Below are 14077 nucleotides of genomic sequence, written 5' to 3'. Positions count from 1 at the left end.
AGCTAAAGATGGCTACACATTGCAGAACAGTGCCACACTGGTGTTTGCAAGGAAAGTAGCTAGTCCTTGTATTGGAAGCAGAACTGAAGCTTTAGATAAAACAAACATAGACAAGGTTAATTGCAACCTCTGAAATATATTGGTGTGTTGTCATCTGTTGCTAGTTGAGTTTAGGCCAGAAACGATTTGAGAAACCCGTGATTCCTAATCCAAATGCCAGCAGCTGTTTGGAATAAGGCCAAATAAACGAAAAGGGAAAGCCTTCCTGTAGGATAGGATGTCCAGCATATATAAAATGCACAAATCTGTTTTAAACTCTGTTTTAACAAGTGACAATGTTGCAGGTGATATTTTCTCTTTTCTTTTCAAGTTTAATGAAACTGGTGATTGTTAAGTCATCTGCTTGAAAAGCAGACGAGCCCAGAAAGCTCCCAGCTTGAAACTACTGCAGCTGAGTCCCGTCAGCTGTGTAAACACTTCTGAACGTGTTACTCCCCAAAATATAATTAATTTCTATCTGAAATTAGAGCCTTCAGCTTAATATTTATGAAGATTTAACGTTAGCAATAACAGTCTGAACACTTCTACCTCCTTTGTCGTTAATTCACTCATAAAGTTTATCTCTACATGCAGTTCTACAATCCAGTCAGATTTGTATTTTTATTCTTAATTCCCTTCTGTTTGGGGTTAACTTAGTATTAGACAGAAATATGTCTCAATGGTGCCTCTCCAGGAGAAATCTAATTTCTATCAAAGAGTTAAAAGAAGGACTTGATTAGAATAATTTTCATTTACATTTCATGCAGCATAAGAAATACTTTGTAATACCATGGGAGTTTTTTTCAGTGCAGTTCTTGTTAACTTTTGCCTTAGCAAACAGGACTGCTAAATAGACTTCCAATAATTAGATTCCTGTGTAATCGAGTCTCCTATGAACCTGATAAGATTCAGTCTTCTGTATTACCAGAAATGCCTCAAAGTCAAAAGCCTTTTTAAAAGCCCTATTTCTACACCTCCCTTCAGAGTGAGAGCATATTTTTTGCTTCAAGTTTTAGTCTAATGAAATATAGGATACTGTATGAAATGTCAACAACTCTTTCCTCCCCCCCCCCTTTTTTTTTTTGCACACTTTCCACCAAGAAAATAGGTATCTAAATCTCTAACAGTAGGGGAATGTTTTCATGCTGTGCTGGCTTCACTGTGAGAAACAAGGAGCTTGATAGATTGCCAAAACACTATTTTACACTTTAACAAGAACTTCTTTCCACCCCCAGTTTCTACAGAGTATGAATAATGCTAACATTATGAGTTATAATTGCTTTGTCTAATTAAAACAAAAACAAAATGTATGATTTTTACTTCAATTTTCAAATGATGTACTTTAGGGGGTGAAAACCACCTTTCTGATGGTGAAATCTGTTAAGAGTTCACTTGTCATTATCTGTCTTTCTGTTATTGCCATCTTCAGTCAACATGGCCCTAGAAATTAGGGGGACTAGCTAGGGATAAAATCAATAGTACACACATTGTGAATAAGTTTCTTTAAACAATTAACATGGCAAACAAATTAAACATTGTGTGGCTTGTACAAATGGCAACTAAGCACTGTACCAAGAATTGAAAAAGATTGGCTTTCCTTGCTGTAATTTATATGAATGTGTGTGAACTCTTAGGTATTGTAGGGTTTGTGGGACATATCCAGACCACCAATACTTTCTCCCAGCCTGTATAATCCAAGGAAAAAAACTAGGTAGTGGAGAAGAACCCTTTCTGCATACTTTATGTTGCATACACTTGCCTAAAACTGTTGGGGGCCTTTGTGTCTATCATTTTTAGTGTTTCAAAACATACTTGCCCTTAGAGTGGCCAGGTGCACACAGAGGATAAAGCCTGTGAAACTTTAATAGCTGTGTGGAAGAGGGAACTTTTACAGGTGTAAGTTGTTAAGATAACACTGCTGGAGTGGGGAAAAACTGCACAACTAAAACTTTCTCTTCTGTGCAAATGTTGATTGCATGGTCACCCTAATTGGTTCTAGAAAAATGCAAAGTAAAGGAGTTAGTAGAACTTGGATAAGAGTTTACATGAGCTGACATAATGAAGAAAATTATTCTAAGTAGTTCCACTGAAATTAAAAGCATAAGTTAGGCAACGCCTAAGTTGTCCTTTTAATTTCAATGGAACTATTCTGAGTAATTTTCCTCATCATGTCAGCCAATATTTTAAAGACTTTTCCAGTTACCAAATATAGTGGTTTCTTTGTATGTAAATAAAGGAACAATTTTTCTTACTATTTCAGTTGAAATGCACATTTTAGCTTGGGTTTTCTTTTATATGATGATGATGATGATGATGATGATGATGATGATTTGATTTCTATACCGCCCTTCCAAAAATAGCTCAGGGCGGTTTACACTGAGAAATAACAAACAAATAAATAAGATAAATAAGATGGAACCCTGTCCCCAAAGGGCTCACATTCTAAAAAGAAACATAAGATAGACCGCAGCAACAGTCACTGGAAGTACTGTGCTGGGGGTGGATAGGGCCAGTTACTCTCCCCCTGCTAAATAAAGAGAATCACCATGGTAAAGGGTGCCTCTTTGCCCAGTTAGCAGGGGCAAATTATCAGTAGTATTACTATTAATATTATTTTAAGTATTTATGCCCTGCCCCGTTTCTGTTGTTTCGGCCATAGGAAACAATGGGGAAATTTGAAACACCTCTTTGTTCCCCATGGATATCTCCTAGGGACACCAAAATGGGTTGGGTGGTAGGGCATGATGGGGGCTATCTACTATCCAAACCTCAGAAGCAATGGGCAAGGGGGCACTTTTAAACAATTTTTTAACCTTTGTGCCAAGCCCCATAGGATCCTATGGGGCTTTGGGAAAACACAGAACACACATTTCAAACAATCCAAAAATGGCCAAAAAAGAATCACTGACCCAGAATCCACTGCCAACCACAGTACCTGCACTGCAGTAACATCATTGACACAAGTTGCTCTCTCTCACACAATTATTACCCCTTACATTCCTAGCATTGCTGCAGCTGCCACAGCAGCACCCTTAGCAGCAAGCATAGTCATAAGGTCAGCTAGAGCAACTTCAGCCACATTTTGATTGAGTACACATTGCAATTCAGGTTGCAGAGCAGACCAGAGCAGTGAGTGAAACTCAAGTTAGTTTCATGGCCAGACATGGAACTCATCACATCAGTCACCAGGAAATGTTACACAGTACGTACACACACACACACACACGCACGCACGCACGCACACACACACACACACACACAGAGCTGCAACTGTTAATTTCTTGCCAAAACACTGGGGCTATTCTGACGATCAGCAAAAATCAGGCTAGCCTGATCGTCAGAACCACCGGGCTTGCAGCCGAGCCCGGTTTTTCTGGAGCGGCTAACCCGCTCCTGTAGCCCGCCCCTTAGCCCGGGTTTGCGGAACAAATGCTCCACAAACCCAGGCTATCTGCTCGTGAGTAGCCACTGTGCAGCTCCGCGCCATGGCTACTCGTGAGTAGACCCCCGACCGGGAGGCGAAAAGCCGCCTCCCAGCTCAGGGGTCTCCCCAGTATGCCCTGTGAGCTCGCGCAAGGCGTACTGGGGCTTCTGGGGGCCGCGGAGCCCCCGAGCTCCCCAGCCCCCTCCGGCTCCATCTCAGAGCCAGCAATCGTGTGGGCAGCCGATTCGGCCGCCCAGGGCTCCTCTTCCCGCTCACAGCCCCAAACCGGGTATCACTGATTGTGAGACCCGGTCCACTATCTCACAAACAAAACAAACCACAACTCAAAGAAGGAAGGCACCAAGTTCTGCCTTGGTCAAACTGAGATCCAACTAAACCAGATAGTTATAGCAGTAATAGCACAGCATATTATACTCAGTGCTGAGAAAAGAAAAAATCCACAGAAACCAAACCTTCCTTCCTCCTGTCCTGATGTATCTATCCCCTTCTTCAAGAGAGGCACAGTATTAGGGCTCTCTCTCTGCCTCCCAGTCCCTTTGAATACATTTTGAATTTAAAATTCCCTCCATTTGTCTTCCCCCTTCCTCCTCCCCACAGCCAATGGAGGCAAGTGCTGTCCATGACAACTCCTGATTTGTAACAAGTCAACCAAGAAGCAAGGCAATTTCAAGCCAATTGGAAGCCAGTGCCAGAAAACCAATCAGCAAGGGAAAAACAGATCTCCAGAATGGCACTCAGGATGTTGGAGCCTTTTGATCTAAATGGGGTTGTTCCTCTCTGAGCACGAAACAGGCCCTTTTTACGAGAGCTCAAAACACTCAACACAGCCCGTTTCAAGTTGAAATGTGTCATGGTTGAAATGTTCTGCATATCCCTAATTTCAACTCATTTGCCCCATCCAGTCCAGAACATTCTCCAAACCCCGGTTCAGATCATTGACTGCTTCCCTGGTGTCTGCTGACTTAAAATATAGGTAGAGCTGGGTGTCATCAGCATATTGATGGCACCGCAGCCCACACCCACAGATGAACTCTCCCAGAGGTTTCATATAGATGTTAACAACATAGGGGCAGAATAGATCTCTGAGGCACCCCAAAGGCCAAGGGGGTGGAGCAGGCATACCCCAGTACCACCTTCTGAGTATGACCCTCCAGATAGGACTGGAGCCACCATATAGCTGTGCCCCCAAGTCCCAACCCTGAGAGATGAACCAGAAGGATACCATGGTCGATGGTATCAAAAGCCGCTGAGAGGTCCAGGAGAATCAACAAAGTCACACTCCCTCTATCTCCCAGCATAGGTCATCCACCAGGATGCCCAAAGCAATTTCCGTCTCGTATCCAGGCCAGAAGCTGGATTGGAAAGGATCTAAGTAATTAGATTCATCCAGGGCTGCCTGGAGATGAGACACCACCACGCCTGCCAACACCTTGCCCAAGAAGGGGAGATTAGAAACTGGTCAAAAGTTATTTAAATGCCTCTCTGAAGCATCAACCCCTGCCACACATGGACCCAGTTCCTCCCTAGCAGTCTACACTAGTCAAGGGTTGAGCACACATGTGGTAGGCCTCAGCCTTACAAGGAGCCTGTCCTACTCAGGCAACACAGTCTGAAAATACTATCTTTCAATACTATCGACCATGGTATCTTCCTGGGATGTCTCTCCAGGTCGCCCCTCTGGGTGGGGACTTAGGGGCACAGCTCCTACCTTGAGGGTCATACTTCGATAGTGGTGCTGGGGGATGCTTGCTCCACACCCCTGTCCTTTGGCCCGTGGATGCCACAGGGATCTATTCTGTATAACATCTACCTGAAACCTCTGGGAGTGGTCATCCATAGGTGTGGGCTACAGTCCCATCAATATGCTGATGACACCCAGCTCTACCTACTTTTGAAGTCAACAGACACCAGGGAGGCAGTGGATGCCGTGAATTGGGGTTTTGAGGCTATTCTGGACTTGATGGGGGCAAACAAGCTGAAACATAATCCAGATAAGACGGGAGTGGTCTGGGTTGATTAAAAAAATGATCATCCAAGTTTTGAGCTAAATCTGGTCTTGGACGGGGTCACACTCCCTCTGAAAGACAAAGTCTGCAGCTTGGGGATGTTTCTGGACCCGATGCTGTCCTTGGAGGCACAGGTGGCAGTGGTGTGCAGAAGTGCCTTTTACCAGCTATGGCTGGTACACAGCGTCCATACTCTGAGAAGTCGGAGCTGACCTCAGACTAATGCTTTGGTAACATCCAGATTGGACTACTGCAACCTGTACATATACTACACTACATGTGGCTGCCCTTGAAGATGGTTTGGAAGCTTCAGCCGGTCCAGAAAGCTGCTGCAAGGATGCTCATGGGCACATGTCGCTTCGTGAGTGTCACACCCATCCTGCGGCAGCTGCATTGGTTACTGGTCCGCTTCCGGGCTAGATTCAAGGTGCTGTTTTTGACCATTAAACTCTACACAGCTTGGAGCTGGGGTACCTGTTGGACTGCATCCACCCCATATGAACCTGCAAGGGCCCTCAGCTTATCATCTTAGACCCTGCTCATGGCCCCACCACTAACACAGATCTGGTTGGTGGGGACTAGAGACAGGGCCTTTTTGGTTGTGGCCCCTCTGCTTTGGAACACCCTCCCTCAAGAGCTTCTCCAAGCTCCCTCCCTCAGTGTTCTTAAAAAACAATTAAAAAGACATCTTTTTAAAGAGGCTTTTAAATGTTTCAACTGTTATACCTGGTAGGTTCTTGCATTTTTATAATTTTCAGTTTTTAGCTTTTAAAATAACTTTTAATTTGGAACTTAAACAACTGTAATTCTGATTGTGGTTCTCACAATCAACTCCACAGTGCTCACTAATCCTGATTAACTTTTTAACCAGTTCTTTGTGATTGTGTGAATTGGGCTACTTTTAATAGGCCTCATTTTCACATCCTGCTTTGATGGGATAGGAAATGAGAGTGTTCTGCTCTTCTAGTATTAGTTATAATGTCATATATGGGATGAGTTGTTCCAGGTCTGTGAACAGGAGGAGTGTGGACGAACCGCAGTTTGAACACTGGTTTGGCACGGGGGGAGGAGTCAGGAGTGGAAACTTTAAGAAAGAGGAGATCAGGTCCTTATCTGCTCTCCACTGCTCCATGTAGCTTTCTGCTGGGGTGGCGCTAGCCGCAAGCATGCACATAGCATCCACGCATGTGCAGATGCCTTGTATGTGCTGGTGCTGCATGGAGGTACTTGGGCCAAGCTCTGCCCCAGCAGGAAGATGCATGGGGCAGTAGGGAGAAAGTAAGGACCTGCTCTCCTCTTTCTTTAATGTCCCGTTTCCCTCCCTGTGCCGAAACAGTGTTCAAACCATGGTTCGTGCATACCCCTACTCCTCAGGTATACAGAAGCCTTCAGCTGGTTATAGAAATTATAGGCTCTGACATAATGCAGCCAGCTGGAATGTTCAATTCTGGCCTGTTCAGAAGAGTCACTGCTGACAAACACTTGTACTTTCTTCTTTAGACTCTCGCTTCCTTGTTTCTTCTCTTTGGTGCCTGAGGAAGCCAAGCACTACCAAAGAGGGTGAATAGGCAGCAAGTGGCAACAGTGCTGTAGCTGAACAGGCTAGAATCATTTTGCTGTAGCAACTATGTCAGCAAACACTGGAGACTTTTGTGTTTGGGTTGATTCCCAAGCTCCTATGTTCACTGCTGAAAGTAATCAAAGGATTCAAGATATTGTGAATGCCAGGGGCTTTTTTGTATGGGGAGGTATATAAATGTACTAAATAAAAATGCACTGCCAAATCATAGAATATTTTTGACATGTAACCTGATCCAGATTGGAATAAAATGGGTACTTGTGGGACTGATGTTACATATGAAATCAATAGTTAATTTAGCCTTTTACTTCCATCTTGCTCCATGTTTATGTCATACAATAATAAGCACAAAGGATTTCTAGGCTGATGGATCAACAGCTGGTTTCATGATGCATGGCTATGGCAGCATGCATAAGAAAAGGTTTCACAGGAGAGAAAAGACTGTCTTCTAGTCTATGTAGTGCATGTATTGAATGATGCCTTTGATGGAATAGGAAAAAGTGGCCTCAGTTCAATGAATGCAGGCAAAGTTCAGAGCTGAACTTTGAGGCCACTTTTTTCAGTTCAGAGCTGAACTTCTGCATGCAGGTCTGCTTCTGAGTGCTGAAAAAGCTGCTGTGCAGCAGAAGAAAGATTGCATTTATAAAGTTGCTAACATGTGCAGAGCAGCATGTGTTACCACAAAGAGATCCCCATGTTGCTGCTGTGCACAAATTGATTGTCTAGGATCTCTGTCTCTGGGTGGTCTTCTGCTGCTCCTGTGGTACTCTTGGTCAGGAAAACTGTAGCTGCTTCATGCACATTTGGTGAACTGTAACAAACACCCCAGCAGAAAGGTCTTCTCATTAGTTCATTACTGTGAACATTTCCTCACTACACACAGTACTGTAATTGACAACCTGTTTAATAATTTTGAATGGTCAGGTTTGGAATATTCAGGATTAATCACACTTTACCTTTTCTGGGCTTATATAAGTTGGTGATACTGTTAAGGCCTAGTTAGGCTATCTGAATGGTATCCTGGCAAAGTCCCATTATAGTTTTTAGCAATGATGAACTGTTCCATTTTCCATCTCTTCTACATTATTTGAATGCTGGCATGATAGTTCAGTAATACTTAATATTTCAGTGTAACAAGTTGAAGATCATGGCTCCCTAACACTGAATATGGTGGGTTTTTTTTGTTCTTCTTCTTAGGATAGTCTGCTTACTAGCCAGGAGCTTTCATGCATATTTCAAGACAACTAATCTAATCAGAATAGTTTTTGTTAACTTTTTGTCTTTCATTTAGGCTTTGTCTCACTGAGCCCTGAGTTACACATAGTTGCTACTGAAGGTGTAAAATGCATGGGCACAGCTCCATGTATGGTGACATCTATATAGTTCTGATTGGTTTTAACCACTACATTGAACTCTTCTCACCCACTGCAAATGAGAAGGGTTGTTGGCATAGTTAAAATTGGCTTGAGTGACATGGATGCTACCTCTTACGGACCACTTATGAGATGAAGTGCTGCCAATGCAGTTTTTTTAAACTTTGGTGGCACCCATACTATGAATCAGGTCAGGGTGTACAGGACCTTAGGAGACTGGGAACAGCGGGGTGGGCGGGCGGGAGTGATAGCTACTGACTGACGGGAGAAGCTGTAACTTATATACCACAATGCTACTCTTTCTGTTTCTTTCTGCTGCTGCCAAGACCTGTTGCCCTTCACTGCTACACTATTCAGTTTGAATCGATGAAACTGAAGGCTTTTGACTGCACTCCATATAACTTGGAGCTATCCGTTCCCCAGCAAGGACCTATCTGCGTAAAAGGCTGCCATTTCTAAATGTGTTAAATCAATAATCATATCCATGTTGATTCCTATCCTGTCATCATCTTAATCATGCTGCTTGTGGACATGGTTTATAGGCTGTCTTGTTGCTGGGTTGTGTTTTTTTTAAAGCCCTCTAAATGTGAGACACTTAGTGAAGATTGCTCACATAGCAAAATAATTTTTTTGCTCTTTTTATTGTTTGCCTGTTGTCAGTTGTGATAGGTACAGAATAAGCTGTTATACAGTTTATTACTTTCAAAGTGCCAATTTGAATGATGTGGATTCAGATGTATAAAAGAGATAAAATTACCGACTGCTTTTGAGTGGCAGTTGCATATCAAACCTCGTGGGGGTTTGACAGACAACGAATATCGTTATTAGATGCTTTTTCCATAATTGCTGACATTTATCCAGTGTTTCACAGTATTTGCTAATGTATTAATGCAGTCAATCTTTGAGAGTCTGCACATGCCTTTTTAGCCCTGGCTTTTATGGGATTCTTAAATTCATAGACCCACAGATACTTATTCCCTGCTGGTTGCCGTAGTGACAGAGCTCAGAGATAAGCCACGACAGAGCCCTTTTGTGATTGCTTTTCAGGTGACATTCAGCGGCAGCTTGAGTAGAGTGTCCTTTTATAGTTCCTGTAATTCAGAAAATGATAACTGCTTAGAAAAGAGGGCTCTAGACTGCTCCCGGCGGGATTTCAGTTTGCTACGCTACTTCGTACCAACACCAGCCTGATAAAGTTCTTATTATTGTGGAGATTTCAAAGTGCAGGGGGATTGAATTAATTATGACAGGTTAGAAAGTACAAGATGGATACTACAATTCAAACTTTAAAGCTGTAGTACATGGTCCCAGTGCAAGACTTTTTAAACAGTTAAAGAAGGCAACTTTGAATTGCGGTTTGAGGGGCTGGGATTAATTAATTAGGCACTTTGGAAATTAACTCAGTTGTAAAAGTTCTCCATATTGCTTCTTCCATAAAGTTGAATTTGAAAAATGTGAAATGCCAAAGTCCAAGGAAATAACTATTTACAGTAGAACTTAATTTAACAAAATGGCCATGGGGTGATCCCGATGTTTACAAAAATTAGGGCCAGAATCTGAAGAACAATGCAACTAACTCTGTATTCCCAGCAGAGACTTTAGCTTTAAAAACAGAGCACCCTTCTTCCATTCCCTGAATAACAAACCGTTTTGAAAATCAAGGAACTTTTGAAAGTATGGAAGGTGACTGTACGAAGAAGAAGAAAAGACACATCTTTGGGCAATTTTGAAAGGTCTTGCGGGAGTGTGGAAGTCCTTGGGCACGCTCAAGGGGAGAAGTTTTTAAGAGGGGTCATGCTATAGAGACATCTAGGGCGACAGTTCTGCTTATTCTGGTCAAGGACTCTGGAATAAGAGTCCTTGTTGTAGAGTAAGAAGGCCTTGCTCTGAAAAAAGACTCCTTTTTCCAGAGTAAGAAACACAGTGTGTCACCCATGGTTGTTATGTTAAAGTATTTGCTCAGATTGCAATCCAGAAAACGTTACCTGCATAGAGTTTTCACAACCAGGTTCTGAACAAGAAGGCTTTGTTTTCTGCATTGGGAATGTCTCCTAGTGGTCAAAGATCATGCATGTACTTGATAGTAGTAATTGCAACCATTATTTAATTTTAAAAAGCGGTGTTGGTGAGAGATTCCCTCCCAGACCATGTAATGATGTGTTTTTGTGGATTTTTCTGGTTTCCCCCCCAGTTAAATACTAGAACACGGTTAATAAGCAGTTTTTTCAACACTGATTAATCTATTCATGAATTGTATGAATTCTATTAGTGGTAGAATTCAGTAGTCATAAGGTGCATTTCCTGCTCTAGTCCTTGGATTAGTCTTTAGGAAGAAAACTATGTTGGTAGAGTAAAGGAATTCTGATAATGGAGGTTTTAGCATATATGAAAGACTGGCAACTGATTTTTTAAACATGCATCATCTAATAAGGCATTATCTACTGTGAAATATTATTATTTGTATTTAATTGTGATGCAATAAAAGCTATGTTTCCTTGTAAATGACCTTGTTTATAGAACAACCAGTTCAGAGTTGTTGGGTCCTTTTTCTACATATCTTATACTTGTTAATATGGACAATTATCTAAAACTGTATTCTAATCTTTGGCTACATTAGAGTCTGCTTCTTGGTGTCTAGGGATTGTTCTTTCAGTGTTGAAGTATTTAATGAATCAGAACGGAATGTGTTGAAATGTTTCTGAATTGTGTTATTGAAAATAATACCCCTTAGACATGATAGTTTATTTCATCTCTGCAATGACATATTCAGAAAACTCATTAAAAGAAAGCCCCAGCTTGCAATTATTAGACAGACTCACTGATATTGCTGTAGGGATTTAACACTTCAGTGTAGCCTTCAGTTTCTATTAAGTTCATTATATTAACAGAACCTGCAAATTGAAACATAACAGCCACAGCCACACATATTATATATGTTTAGGTAGACCCAGGAACCAGAGTTCTGGACATGTCATGACAAAAGCACCTTGTCTCAGGCTTAGGATCCCAAACCCTACATGAACAGATGGGGATGGATGGATGATATGAAGTTCCCTTTCCTTATGACAATATTTGTTTTGTAGTGGCTATTTCTTCTTCACTCACAGAATACTGGAAAAATACTATTGCATCCTAGTTCTGTAGCCGTTTAGCAAGAGCTCAAAATGGAGCAACTGTTTAATTAATTAATTAATTAATTAATTAACACATTTGTATACCACCCAAAACGAAGTCTCTGGGCGGTTTACAACAAAACAATAATAACAACCGATAAAAAGATTTAAACATTTAAACCATTAAAATGTAAAACATTAAAACTATTAAAAACACAATTAAAACAATAATTAAAATCCCAGGTGAACAAATGCACCTTCACTGCCTTTTTAAAAGTTGTAAGAGATGCGGAGGCTCTTATTTCAGCAGGAAGTGTGTTCCAAAGCCTCAGGGCAGCAATGGAGAAGGCTCGTCCCTGAGTAGCCACCAGATGAGCTGGTGGCAACTGCAGACGAACCTCTCCAGATGATCTAAATGGGCGGCGTGGTTCATAGCTAAGAAGAAGATGCTCTCTTAAATACCCAGAGCCCAAGCTGTTAAGGGCTTTATAGGTTATAACCAACACCTTGTATTTTGGCCGGAAACTTATCGGCAGCCAGTGTAGATCTTTTAAGATAGGAGTGATATGGTCTCTCTAAGATGACCAAGAGACAAACCTGGCTGCCGCATTCTGGACTAACTGCAGTTTCTGGACTATGTACAAAGGCAGCCCCACATAGAGCTCATTGCAGTAGTCGAGTCTGGAGGTTACCAGCAGATGTACTACTGTTCTGAGGTCATTTATCTCAAGAAACGGACGCAGCTGGCGTATCAGCCGAAGCTGATAGAAGGCACCTCTGGCCATTGCCTCAGCCTGGGACACCAGGGAGAGTTTTGCGTCCAGAAGCACCCCCAGACTGTGTACTTGTTCCTTCAGGGGAAGTGTGACCCCATCCAAAACTGGCAGATCATAATCATCTCCCCAGTTCCAACCCCACACAATGAGTACCTCTGTCTTATCTGGATTCAGCCTCAGCCTGTTACCTCTTATCTAGCCCATCACTGCATCCAGGCAGGCATTTAGGGAGGTTATGCCTTCTCCTGAAGATTTTGACATGGAGAAAAAGATTTGGGTGTCATCAGCACACTGATAACACCCTTCACCCAATCTCCTGATGATCTCTCCCAGCGGTTTCATGTAGATGTTAAACAACATCAGAAACAATACGGAGCCCTGAGGGACAGTGTACCAAAGTTCCGTTTTTGAAGAACAACAGTCCCTCAGGGATACCATCTGGAATCTGCCTGAGAGGTAAGAGTGGAACCACTGCTAAGCAGTGCCTCCCACCCCCAACCCCCTCAGACGTTCCAGAAGGATACTATGGTCGATAGAATCAAAAGCTGCCGAGAGGTCAAAAAAGACCAACAGAGTCACACTTCCTTTGTCAATTCCCAACTGGAGATCTTCCATCAGGCCGACCAAGGCAGTCTCTACCCCATAGTCCACCCCAAAACTGATCTGAAATGGGTCTAGACGATCAGTTTCATCCAAGACTGCCTGGAGTTGGGAAGCCACCACCCTCTCAATTACCTTGCCCAACCATGGAAGGTTGGAGACAGGCCTATAGTTGCTCAACTCTGAAGAATCCAGGGCAGGCTTCTTCAGAAGTGGTCTAATAAGTGCTTCCTTAAGGCAAAGAGGCATCCTGCCCCCCCTCAGAGAAGCATTTATGATCTCTACTAGGCATTCCACAACAACTTCCCTGCCAGATAGTATTAGCCACGTCGGGCAAGGATCAAGAGAACAGGTGGTAGGCCGCATTGCTCCAAGCAGCTTGTCCACATCCTCTCGAGTTACAAACTGAAATTGATCCAGCCTAACCGCATAAGAGGAGTCGTTGGAGACCTCCAATTCAGACACTGCAGTAATTGTGGGGTCTAAATCCAAGTAGGCCTGAATATGAGATATTTTAACCACACAAAAAATCATCAAACATGTCACTGAGGGTAATAGATGGTTCCAAATCCTGATTCGAGAGAGGAGGGGCACTCACTAGCCTTCCCACAACCCTGAACAACTCCGCTGGGTGTGAATTTGCGGACGCAATATGAGAAGATACTTGGACTCCATGAGGTTATCAGCATTGTTAGGGTACTTCCTGATGACTAAAAAACCACAAACTGAACTTTGATACACACACTCACCAAGAAATCCTGATTACCAGAAAAACCTGGTATTTTTACATGTTTACATCAAAACTTGGGAATCAAAGGATGCCCACAAATGGTTAAGGAGCCTCCATTTCAACTAAGGAAGTTGAAATTTGGTACACAACTGGGACAAAATACCCTATTTACTAGAAGAATCTGAAAATAAGCCTGGGTGGTGAACTTTTAGTGATATATCAGAGCACATATGTACCTGATTTCAGCTTGGTGTGCTCTAGAACATCAAGATGAAATTTGGTTATATGCAGCCTGAAATATCCCAAATTACTAGTAAAGCCTGAAAGGAGAACATTTGTCCATTCTTCTTCAAAAAGGATGGTATGATGTAAACCTACAAATAGGTAAGCTCAGAGGCGGCGCCACCTTTGAGTGG

The 14077-nt window shown here is 42.5% G+C and overlaps 1 protein-coding gene across 3 annotated transcripts in view; it reads left to right on the top strand.

Annotated features, from left to right (window-relative positions):
- Positions 1–14077, top strand: part of FAF1 (Fas associated factor 1) — a 344159-nt gene that overhangs the window by 184817 nt on the left and 145265 nt on the right. The window lies entirely within an intron of this gene.

This window comes from Hemicordylus capensis, chromosome 4 (assembly GCF_027244095.1).
Source record: "Hemicordylus capensis ecotype Gifberg chromosome 4, rHemCap1.1.pri, whole genome shotgun sequence".
Taxonomy (NCBI): Eukaryota; Metazoa; Chordata; class Lepidosauria; order Squamata; family Cordylidae; genus Hemicordylus; species Hemicordylus capensis.
Note: the sequence above shows the minus strand (reverse complement) of the source record. Positions and strands in the feature narration are given on the sequence as shown.